Raw genomic sequence first — 9,663 nt, 5'->3', positions numbered from 1 at the left:
ACGAGTAGGTTGAACAGGTAACCTACTGGCGAAAACTGGCCGAAAAGCGGGTGACTATGCCTCGTCTCCTACTAGATCCAACCCGAACTCTGCAGACTGGGCAATTTTAAAACGAAGGGCCCAAGGGAAAACATTTAATAACGTTAGAGTGAGTGGACAAAAATAAATTAATAAATAAAATATTTATGTTTCCCCAAATTAATTTCTAAGGAAAAATCGAATGCATGCCGCAAGCGATAAAACCTTTATCCCATAAAATATCGAGCCTCTCAGACTCTATAATATATGTATGTATTTACACTCATCCATACTCCCTATATAAATTCATGGGTTGATATAGGGCTACTACGCTCGCGTCCAACGCTCACGTCACGCCTTAATGCGGTGCTACACTACGCCATCAAGGTGGACAGACGGATGTATAAATATGTGTCCATACCCCCTATATGAATTAAACACTCATATAGGGCTACTACGCTTACGTCCAACGCTCACGTCACACCATAATGCGGCTATATGCTACGCCATTAAGGTGGACAGACACATATGGCTAGCTAGCATTTTCTATACATACTCTCTCATAAATACATATTTATATTCACCAAAATCCCATTTTCGGTAACTCTCTCTCAGAGAAATAAAAGCGTCAAAATTAATTGACGGTAAAACTCCAACAAAAAGGAAATGTTCAATCATGAACCATAGCATGCATATTATTTAAAGTAAACGTCCACTCACAATTAGGCCTAAGCCTGATGTCGATCTGGAGTCTCGTCTGCTCGAGCCTCCTCACGTCCTGTTCCAAATATAATATTAATTTCCCAACCAATAATCCAATATTTAATCAAAATAGGCAAAATTACCCGAGAGCCATAATTACGCTCATCATTGCCTAACTTCGATATTCTTACATCGGAACGATCCGAACTTAAATATCATACTCAATAGTCGTAAATACAACCTCCCCAAAATACGACTTAAATCCAACGGCCGGATTCTACATTAATTACCCGCCAAAAATACCACACTTCGGAAATTCACAAACCTATCCAAATCTCATCCAAAAATTCCATAAATCACACCAATATACTCCCCTTAATATTCCACATTTAAAACCCTAAAAATCTCCTAACCGCCGGCGGCGGCCGGAGGTCAATTCCGGCGACCTCCAAAACCTATGAAATTTTAACAGCATCTTCCTCTCATCAAGCTCTACAACTTTCATAACTTGCACAAACACCAATTCCAAGCCTAACTAGGGCAATCGACTAAAAACATCAAAAACACCATAAAACTTCCACCTCAAATTTCTCCTTACCTAGCTCAAGAGGGAGTGAGTCCTTTTAGGGCAAGGTTGCTGGGTTGGAGGGCTACAAAACCATACCAAGCTTGCCCGGATTGGTGGCCGGAGGAGGAAGTTCCGGCGAAGGGAAGGTTTGGACAGTCGGACCTTACGGGCGGCACCGCTCACTCACGGCGGCGCTAGGGGGGCTGCTACCGGCCTAGAATGGAAGCTGGGAGGGAGACCGACCGAACGGGACCAGTCCGGCGGCGAACGGAGGTCGGATGACGGCGGGAGGACGGCCGGAAGTGTGCTGGGTGTAGAGAGAAGAAAATCGGGTGGGAGGAGAGAGAATCGGGAGAGAGGGAGAAGAGAAAGAAGAAAGAAATGGGTTGGGCTCGGCCCAGCCGACCCAACACCCCTTTTTAACCCAAACTTCCAAAATAAAAACACCCCGAAAAATAATACCCGAATAAAAATTACCTTTTACTAGCTAAAATTTACTATTTTTACCGTCTTCGTATTTTCATCATACGAATAATCCTCCGCACATAATCGTCCCCGACACCCCTCTAGGGACCAATTAAACTATTTACTCATGATCAAGACGGTAAAATTCTTATTATAATCACGCTAGTAATTAAGGTAAAAATATAAGGGTCGGGATGTGACACTTACTCTGGGTTTCAGGGTGAAATTCGGGGTGGGTCGTGTCAAATATACTTATATTGTTATAGGTATTGTCCTATTGAGCATAATGACAGATAAACCAAAGCCTAAAAGGTTCAAAAATCTGCATTCATGGTATAAAAATGATGCAACTAGTGAGAGTGCAAGTGGAAGCGGAAGCGGAAGCAGAAGTGGAAGTGGAATCAGAAGTGAAACCGGGAGTAGAAATGTGGATGTTGATTCTGTGAATGATGTTATGTTAGAAGAGTCCCCATCTATTCCACAAGAAGAGTCTTCATTTGTAGAGTGTCGTAATGATAGAATTGGGATAGAAAACAATTTTGATATCACTGCTCTTGAACGTGATCTGGGAATAAGACGACCAATATGCAGTTATCCTCAGAATTTGCGTGATAGTATTAGAAGAGCTTATATGGTTTTAGGACCATATCAACCTATTTTAGCAAGCTATCCTTCTTCTTGGGATGGAGTTCAAGGCCGAAAATTTTGTAAGAAATGGTATAGGAGTTGGCAATGCACTACGCCAATTTTGCAATCATACAACAAGTATCAGATGACAGAAGTCGTTTTTACTGTCGTCTAATAAATTTTTTTACGACAGACATTTAAAAATCTGTCGTCTGAATATAACAACATACAAATAGTTAAAATTAATGTGTTCATGAGACGACAATCATGTGTCATCTTAAAAACAGGAGAATTTAACAATTAATATAAACATTTGAAGACGACAGAAAACTGCCGTACTTTGAGAAAGATAAATGTGTCTGACCCCGTGTTTTTTTTTTGGCGTAACTGTATGGATAATTTTTGACACTTAAAACCTTTCTCTCATTCTTAACTTCTCCGATACCTAGCCTCACTCATTCATTTCTCTCAATTGTCTCAGCTGCTAGAAAACCCAAACTCATTCTCTTAGCTACCACTTTCGATCTCAACTCTCTACTTTCGTTCTGAAAGATGAATAGCTCGTCTCTCACCCTCCATCCACCGCTGTAGATTGTGAGAAATTTTTATTACCTGGTAAGTTCCATGCGAAATTTTATATCGAATTTAGGGTTTAGTGTTTTGTTGAATTGGGGTTTCGTTGGGTTGATTTAGGGTTTTTTTGGATTGGGGTTTTGCTTGTTGATATTGAGTTTTGTTGGATTGGGGGTGCAGGGATTTTTGTGATTTTGTCTGTAAATTTTCCGTTTCAAAATCACGAGAGATTCCCTCCTTCTGAAGAGACAGATCGGGTATGAAGTATTTATTCACCGTTGTTCGCTGGTAAGCTGTTTCTTTGTTTTACAAGCTAGGTATTGAGAAGGTAACCCAGTTCGAATTGGGGTTTTTGCTAACGATTGAGGGTTTTTAGAAGGTAATCCAGTTCGAATTGGGGGTTTTGTTAATACGATTCTGATGGTATTTAGAAGGTAACCCAGTTGGAATTAGTCTCAATTGGAATGATTCTAGACATATGATTTTGAATTAGTCTCTTTTGCTATTCACATGGCCTTTTTTGCCATCGACAATTGCTGAAGGGAAAAACTGCACTCCAGCTGTTCAACTAAATGCCCTTAAGAACCAAGTGAGACTACTAACTAAAATTTTGAAGAATGACATCAGTATTACTCTCGATTTATCATCTTGTTGTATACTTCATCTAGTATAAGATTGTTCAACTTATACATCTACCACACTGAAATGTCAGTTTATATAGCCTCTAGCTATTGTCCTAATATATGAAACAATTATATATACTTTTAATGTTTGAAGTACACTACATATGTATATGGTTGAAGTCGAGTTCCCAAGCTGACTGTATCATGCCATTTATTATCTTGTTGCCTTGCTTCAACAAGTATGATTCTTGATTATACTTCTAAACCAAAATGGTGGTTCTGTGGAACTGACTATATGTGGTTAACTTTGGGTGTCTTACATTGACTGCTTACAAGAAGTAAGCTAACCTACTTGATTTGATATGTTAAGCCGAGGTATATGTATCCTTTCATTTATTTTCTACCTCTTTAATCTTTTTCTTCTGGTGTTGATTGAACTTGTCAAATTGTGCAACTTGGTTACAGTTGTATCAAATTGGAAAGATATGTAATTTGAATTCTGCATGGGTGTCTTACATTGACTTCTTACAAGAAGTAAGCTAACCTATTTGATTTGATATGGTAAGCTGAGGTATATATCATTTCATTTATTTTCTACCTCTTTAATCTTTTTCTCTGGTGTTGATTGAACTTGTCAATTTGTGCAACTTGGTTACAGTTGTATCAATTTGGAAAGATATGTAATTTGAATTCTGAACTCAGGCTCAAGAACTTTATTGTATGTGCACAGTTGTGTTTCAAAGGAGACAGGGGTTGTAATAAATTTTGGTTTAGATATGAGTTTGTGTTTATGTTCTGGAAATCAGACGACAGGGATCAGACGCTATGAGTTTGTGTTTATTTTTTATTTATGTCTGGTATCTCCGTTCTTGCTTAATCGCTATGGGCTTTCTGAAATTGTGGAAATTTTAAGGAAGGAAGAGGCAATTTAGACGCGCAATAGAGCAATTGCCCAACTTGGAGAAGCAGATGACTTGTGGTAGATCTCCTCCTCCATTTCTCTCTCTTCTTCATCTTCGCTGCAGGATATACAGTAAGCAGGACAAAGATCCGAGCTATCTCTGTAATATTATAACTAGCACTTATAATTGAATGAATGTTTGTTTTCTTTTGTGACTTAGGTTAGCTTAATTTAAAGAACAGTTCTCAAAATCATGATGATTTAAGTTCACCAATATCACTATGAAACTATCTATTACACATTACCCAAGCTAATTAATTATTTTCAGGTGGTTGATTACGTGTATTTTAATACACTTAATTACATTCCAAACATATGAACTAAGCTAATATTCGAGCTAATTACGATATAGTTAATCTTATTTTGTTTATTTGTAGGAAATAAACGGAGTTGCGGAATTGAGAAGAAAAGACGCGCGGAAGTTGAGCAAATTGGAGTTTTAAGCAAAAGGACGAAACTGTGGAAATCTCAATTATGCAAATTAAGTTTAATTAGTTGATTATACAATTAAGCTTAATTGCTTAATTAAGCTCAAAAACGTGGAGCACAACTTGAGCAATTATGCAAACCAGCCATGTTCTTCATCTCACGTGGAGCACAACTTGAGCCAATTATGGCTTGACACATCACCATCAAATCATCTCTCCTCTCTGTGTGGAGACCAGCCGAACCACACTCCCTTGAGCTATATATATTCCTTTTAGAGGAAGAGAAGCGAGCTAGACAGAGAAGACCGCAGCCGCACAGTGAAGAAGGGAAGGGCTTTGCCCTCTCCCACCGATTCACCTTCTCGTCCTCTTTTCTCATTTCATAATTTAGATAGAGATTCTTTGGGAATTTGAAGGACTCACTCGAGGCTTTCAAGACATCATCTTCAAGAGCACCACCTCTTCAATTGGGTAGTTGGGTGAACGACTTTCTTGGGTTCATACTAGCTCATAGCTTGAAGTGACCAAGCTAGCTCTCCCTCTCTCTTCCTTGTTGTCTGTTTCTTTATCTTATATGCTATTGATGATGTATTTGATTATGGATAGAGAGTAGTTCTATTTTGAGAGTTAGGGGTGTGAAGCCCTAAACTCATTTTGTATAAATGTTACTTTAATTATAATAGATGCAATTTTCATTGTGTATGTTTTGAATCCGAATGTGTTGGTCCTTAGAAGCATGTTTTTAGGTTTTGTCACCTTTTGAGATTATGTTGTGGATAATTTGATGGATAGATCGATAAATTGACAACTTATTAGTCTTATGCATATAGGATTTGAAGTGTGGTAACCATTAGCTAGCTTAATTGTAGCTAAGCTTGCTTGGGTCCCTATTATCTTACACTCTAGGCCTCTAATTTAGATATTATGGCTTTAACCGGCGTAGTACCTAAGTTAGAGAGTTGATTGTGGCCTTAACCGGCATAATCGATACACCGAAAAGATAGTTGGTCTAGTAGCCTTAACCGGTACTAGATACCGGACTTAGCACAATAGGATATGTATTTGTGAAATTGGTATCGATGTTTGCAAATGAGTTAGTGTGGATCACCCGACACTCCCATGTTCCCATAATTTTCTAGTTCATTAGTTAATAGTTTATTTTAATATTTAGTTTTTCGTCAATTTAGTTCATTCCTCATTCAATCTCCATTTTATATATCGACTCATTGTAGATAACCATCACTAGGCTTCTAGTTTTGATTAGGTTTTGGTGAGAACTAGAGCCGAGCATTACTAAGGCTTGGTGCCTAGATTAACATTTTCCTTATTTTCTTTTTCTTTTTCTTTTGTTGTCTAGTGACTTTTGTTCCGATTAGCCTAGGATTGTGGGTTAGCCACTAATCTCCGTGGTACGATAATTTGGGCATTTATACTTCCCTATCTTGACAACGATATGTTCACTTGCGTGAATTGTATGCAAGTCAGTGGTACAATCATTTAAGCCCCGCTATAATTAAAGATGCATGGACAGAAGTTGAAGAGAGAATGTTTGCTTTGTACCACCAACAATATGGTAACAAGTGGGTAGAAATAACAAGGTTTCTACATGGAAGGTATGTAATGGGACTGATCAACTTTAGGTCGATCATCATGTTAGTCTTTCTTCTTTCAAATTCATTAAAAACACCCCTCAACTTCCAATTTTCATCAGCCGTGAATGTCCATACCTCCAATCTTCATCCAATTCCTCTGTCAAGTGATGACTTGATATCAAGAAAAAAGTCAAATTCTGAAAGTTACCTTTCGGACCATTTTTCCCCCATATCGATACACATCTTCGTTCTCATCACAACCTCCTAACTTAGTGATTTTGGTGGGATTGAATGTAATTTGTCTATTTTCCTTTTTTCTTTCTTATTGATATCAAGTCATCACTTGACAGAGGAATTAGATGGAGATTGGAGGTTTGGACATGTGTGGCTGATAAAAATTGGGAGTTGAGGGGTGTTTTTGATGAAATTGAAAAAAAGATTAATATGATGATTGACCTAAAGTTGATGGGGTAAACTGAAATTAGTTTATGATTGTATTATTCAAAATGCAAATGAGAGATATCAACATATATGAATGATTTTATGAGTTTTGGGTTTGTAGATGGTAGTGCCGTATTGTATACTTGGTGATTGAACCAAAAGCAATAGGTATAATATTCAAAATGTTTCACCTAGCAGAAAAGCGGGAACAGGTCTTGGTTAGAATATTGGCTTCTTAGTGGCCTAGTTGGGCTAACAACAGCTATAGTATTCAAAATGTTTCTGCAGTTCCCTTTTTTTGTTTTAGTATCTTTCATTAGTCAGAATTGCTGCATAGAAAATTTTCATTCTCTTTTACTAGTAAGAATTGCACCATAGAAAATTTTACTATTCAAAATATGAGATGCACTAAATCTCTATTATCCCTCTATGAATAGGATACATAGTCTCATACTATTCCTATATGAAATACATATATCCCTACTCATAATCCCATTTTCTGACCAGTGAAACGTAAACGTATAAGCATACTTACTGACCTAGTGATAAGATAGGTAGATGGTTGATTTGAAATTCAGTTGTAGGCTATGGCTAATTGCATGCTTTGAATTCCATATTTTATTGATGAATTTATCACCACTTGATGAATTTACAAATGCTTTGCATGTTAAGTGTTATCTTAATTGGAAATTGCTAGATTATACTCACTATAGTAACGGTGTATATAATGTACTAGCTTTTCATTCCTTCAATTTATACACAAAATTGATGATGGACAACAATAATTTTGCAAGTTGATAAGGTGAGCAATCCTGACAGCATCAGAATAGAAGCAGAAAAGATAGATGATGTTGTTTGCATATCTGCTCATAAAATTGGAATGGTGGAAACCTAGCTTGATCTCTTTTTATAAAGGAGAGCTTTTTAGTACTATACATCAGGTTGGAACGGTGGAGAAAACAGTAAGCATCTACTGGATGTCAAGACCCACCCCGAATTTCACCCTGAAACCCGAAGTAAGTCTTGCGGGGTCCACCTCTAAGGAAAATTTACCGAAAAATTCGGCATAACCTCCCTTGAAAATGGACAACCTATCCTGAAAAAATTCAGATAACACTCCTATAACAACACATCCAACTTCAACACCTAGAGCCACCCGCTCCCCCACAACACAACCACCACACACATAAATAATATCATCTTCTAATCCAACACATAATTATCCAATTAAGATAACAAACTTCAACCCTCAAATATTCCAAATTTAAATCTAAGACTTAGCACATAACCGAACTATTATACAATGATCCCATGGTAATCAGAGCTACTAAACACTAGCGAAATGAAGAAAATATGGTAGTAGGTTAACAGGTAACCTACTGACGAAAGATGGAAGAGATGTGGGTAACTATGCCTCGCCTCTTACTAGTACCAAACCGAACTCTGCAAACTGGACATTTTAAAACGAAGGGCCCAAGGGAAAACATTTGAAACCGTTAGAGTGAGTGGACAAAAAATAAATTAATAAAATAAAATATTTATGCATTCTCATTTTAATTTCCAAAGAAGATATGCTGCATGCGACAGCTCAAAAGCACTCAACTCACACACTGGCAATTTCATAACTAGCTCCGGCTAGTCTCCAAAACTTAAATAAAAATGAAGCCTCTCAGGCCAAACCATAAATAAATATGTGTATGTATTTACACTTGTCAAACTCCTTGTATGAATTCTATGAACAAGATAGAAAAATAGAAATTCATACAAGGGTACGACGCTTGCGTCTAACGCTCACGTCGCGCCATAATAGAATTTTTTCTCATTATGACTGAAGAGGACGAGTGTATATATGTGTTGACTCCCTATATGAAAACTTATATGAACCAGATAAGAAAATAGTTTTCATATAAGTATATGACGCTTGTGTCTAACACTCACATCACTCCATAATGGATAATGGAATTTTACCTCATTATGACCGACCAAGCACGTATGGCTAGCTAGCATTTATATACATACTATACTCATAAATATCCATTATACATATCCACCGAAAATCTCATTTTCGGGAACTCTCCAAAAGAGGAAAATTGCCAAATATCAGAGAAAGCAATTAAAGAATCTCCGAAGAAAAATAACTGATCAACAAAATGATGCATCGCATGCTCTTATATTAAAACAAAGTCCACTCACAAATTTGGCCTAAGTCTGATGTCGCTCCGAGGCTTCTTCTGCTCGGGCCTCCTATCGTCCTGTTCCAAATATATAATTAATTTCCCAACTAAAAATCCAATATTTATACAAAATAGGCAAAAATTAACCGAGAGACATACTCACGCTCATCATTGCCTAACTTCAATATAGTCCACACCTCAACACTAAAAACAGCAGCCTTAACTACACCCTTCCACAGATTATACAACTTTAATCCAACGGCCGGATTCTACCTTATTAATCTGCCAAAATTACCAAACTTTAAAAATTCTCAAATCTATCCAAAACTCCTCCAAAAATTCTAAAATTCACATCAATAAGTCCCCTTAATATAACCAATCTAAAACCATGAAAATCCCCTAAACAACGGCGGCCGGAGGCCGACTCCGGTGACCTCCAATGACACGACCCACCCCGAATTTCACCCTGAAACCCAGAGTAAGTCGTGCGG

General features: G+C 37.5%; 1 non-coding gene across 4 annotated transcripts; it reads left to right on the top strand.

The window, feature by feature from the left end:
- Window positions 1–2,820: 2,820 nt before the first annotated feature.
- LOC101295101 lies at window positions 2,821–5,571 on the top strand. Of its 4 annotated transcripts, XR_184073.1 has the most exons (4): window positions 2,821–2,995; window positions 3,134–3,241; window positions 4,490–4,609; window positions 4,915–5,571. It is a non-coding gene; the product is annotated as an uncharacterized LOC101295101 (transcript). The 4 variants fall into 4 exon arrangements; XR_184072.1 differs by lacking the exons at window positions 2,821–2,995; window positions 3,134–3,241 and having other exon boundaries at window positions 4,089–4,555; XR_184071.1 differs by lacking the exons at window positions 2,821–2,995; window positions 3,134–3,241 and having other exon boundaries at window positions 4,089–4,609.
- The last annotated feature ends 4,092 nt before the right edge of the window (window positions 5,572–9,663 follow it).

The sequence above is a fragment of the Fragaria vesca genome, linkage group LG2 (assembly GCF_000184155.1).
Source record: "Fragaria vesca subsp. vesca linkage group LG2, FraVesHawaii_1.0, whole genome shotgun sequence".
NCBI classification, from domain to species: Eukaryota; Viridiplantae; Streptophyta; class Magnoliopsida; order Rosales; family Rosaceae; genus Fragaria; species Fragaria vesca.
Note: the sequence above shows the minus strand (reverse complement) of the source record. Positions and strands in the feature narration are given on the sequence as shown.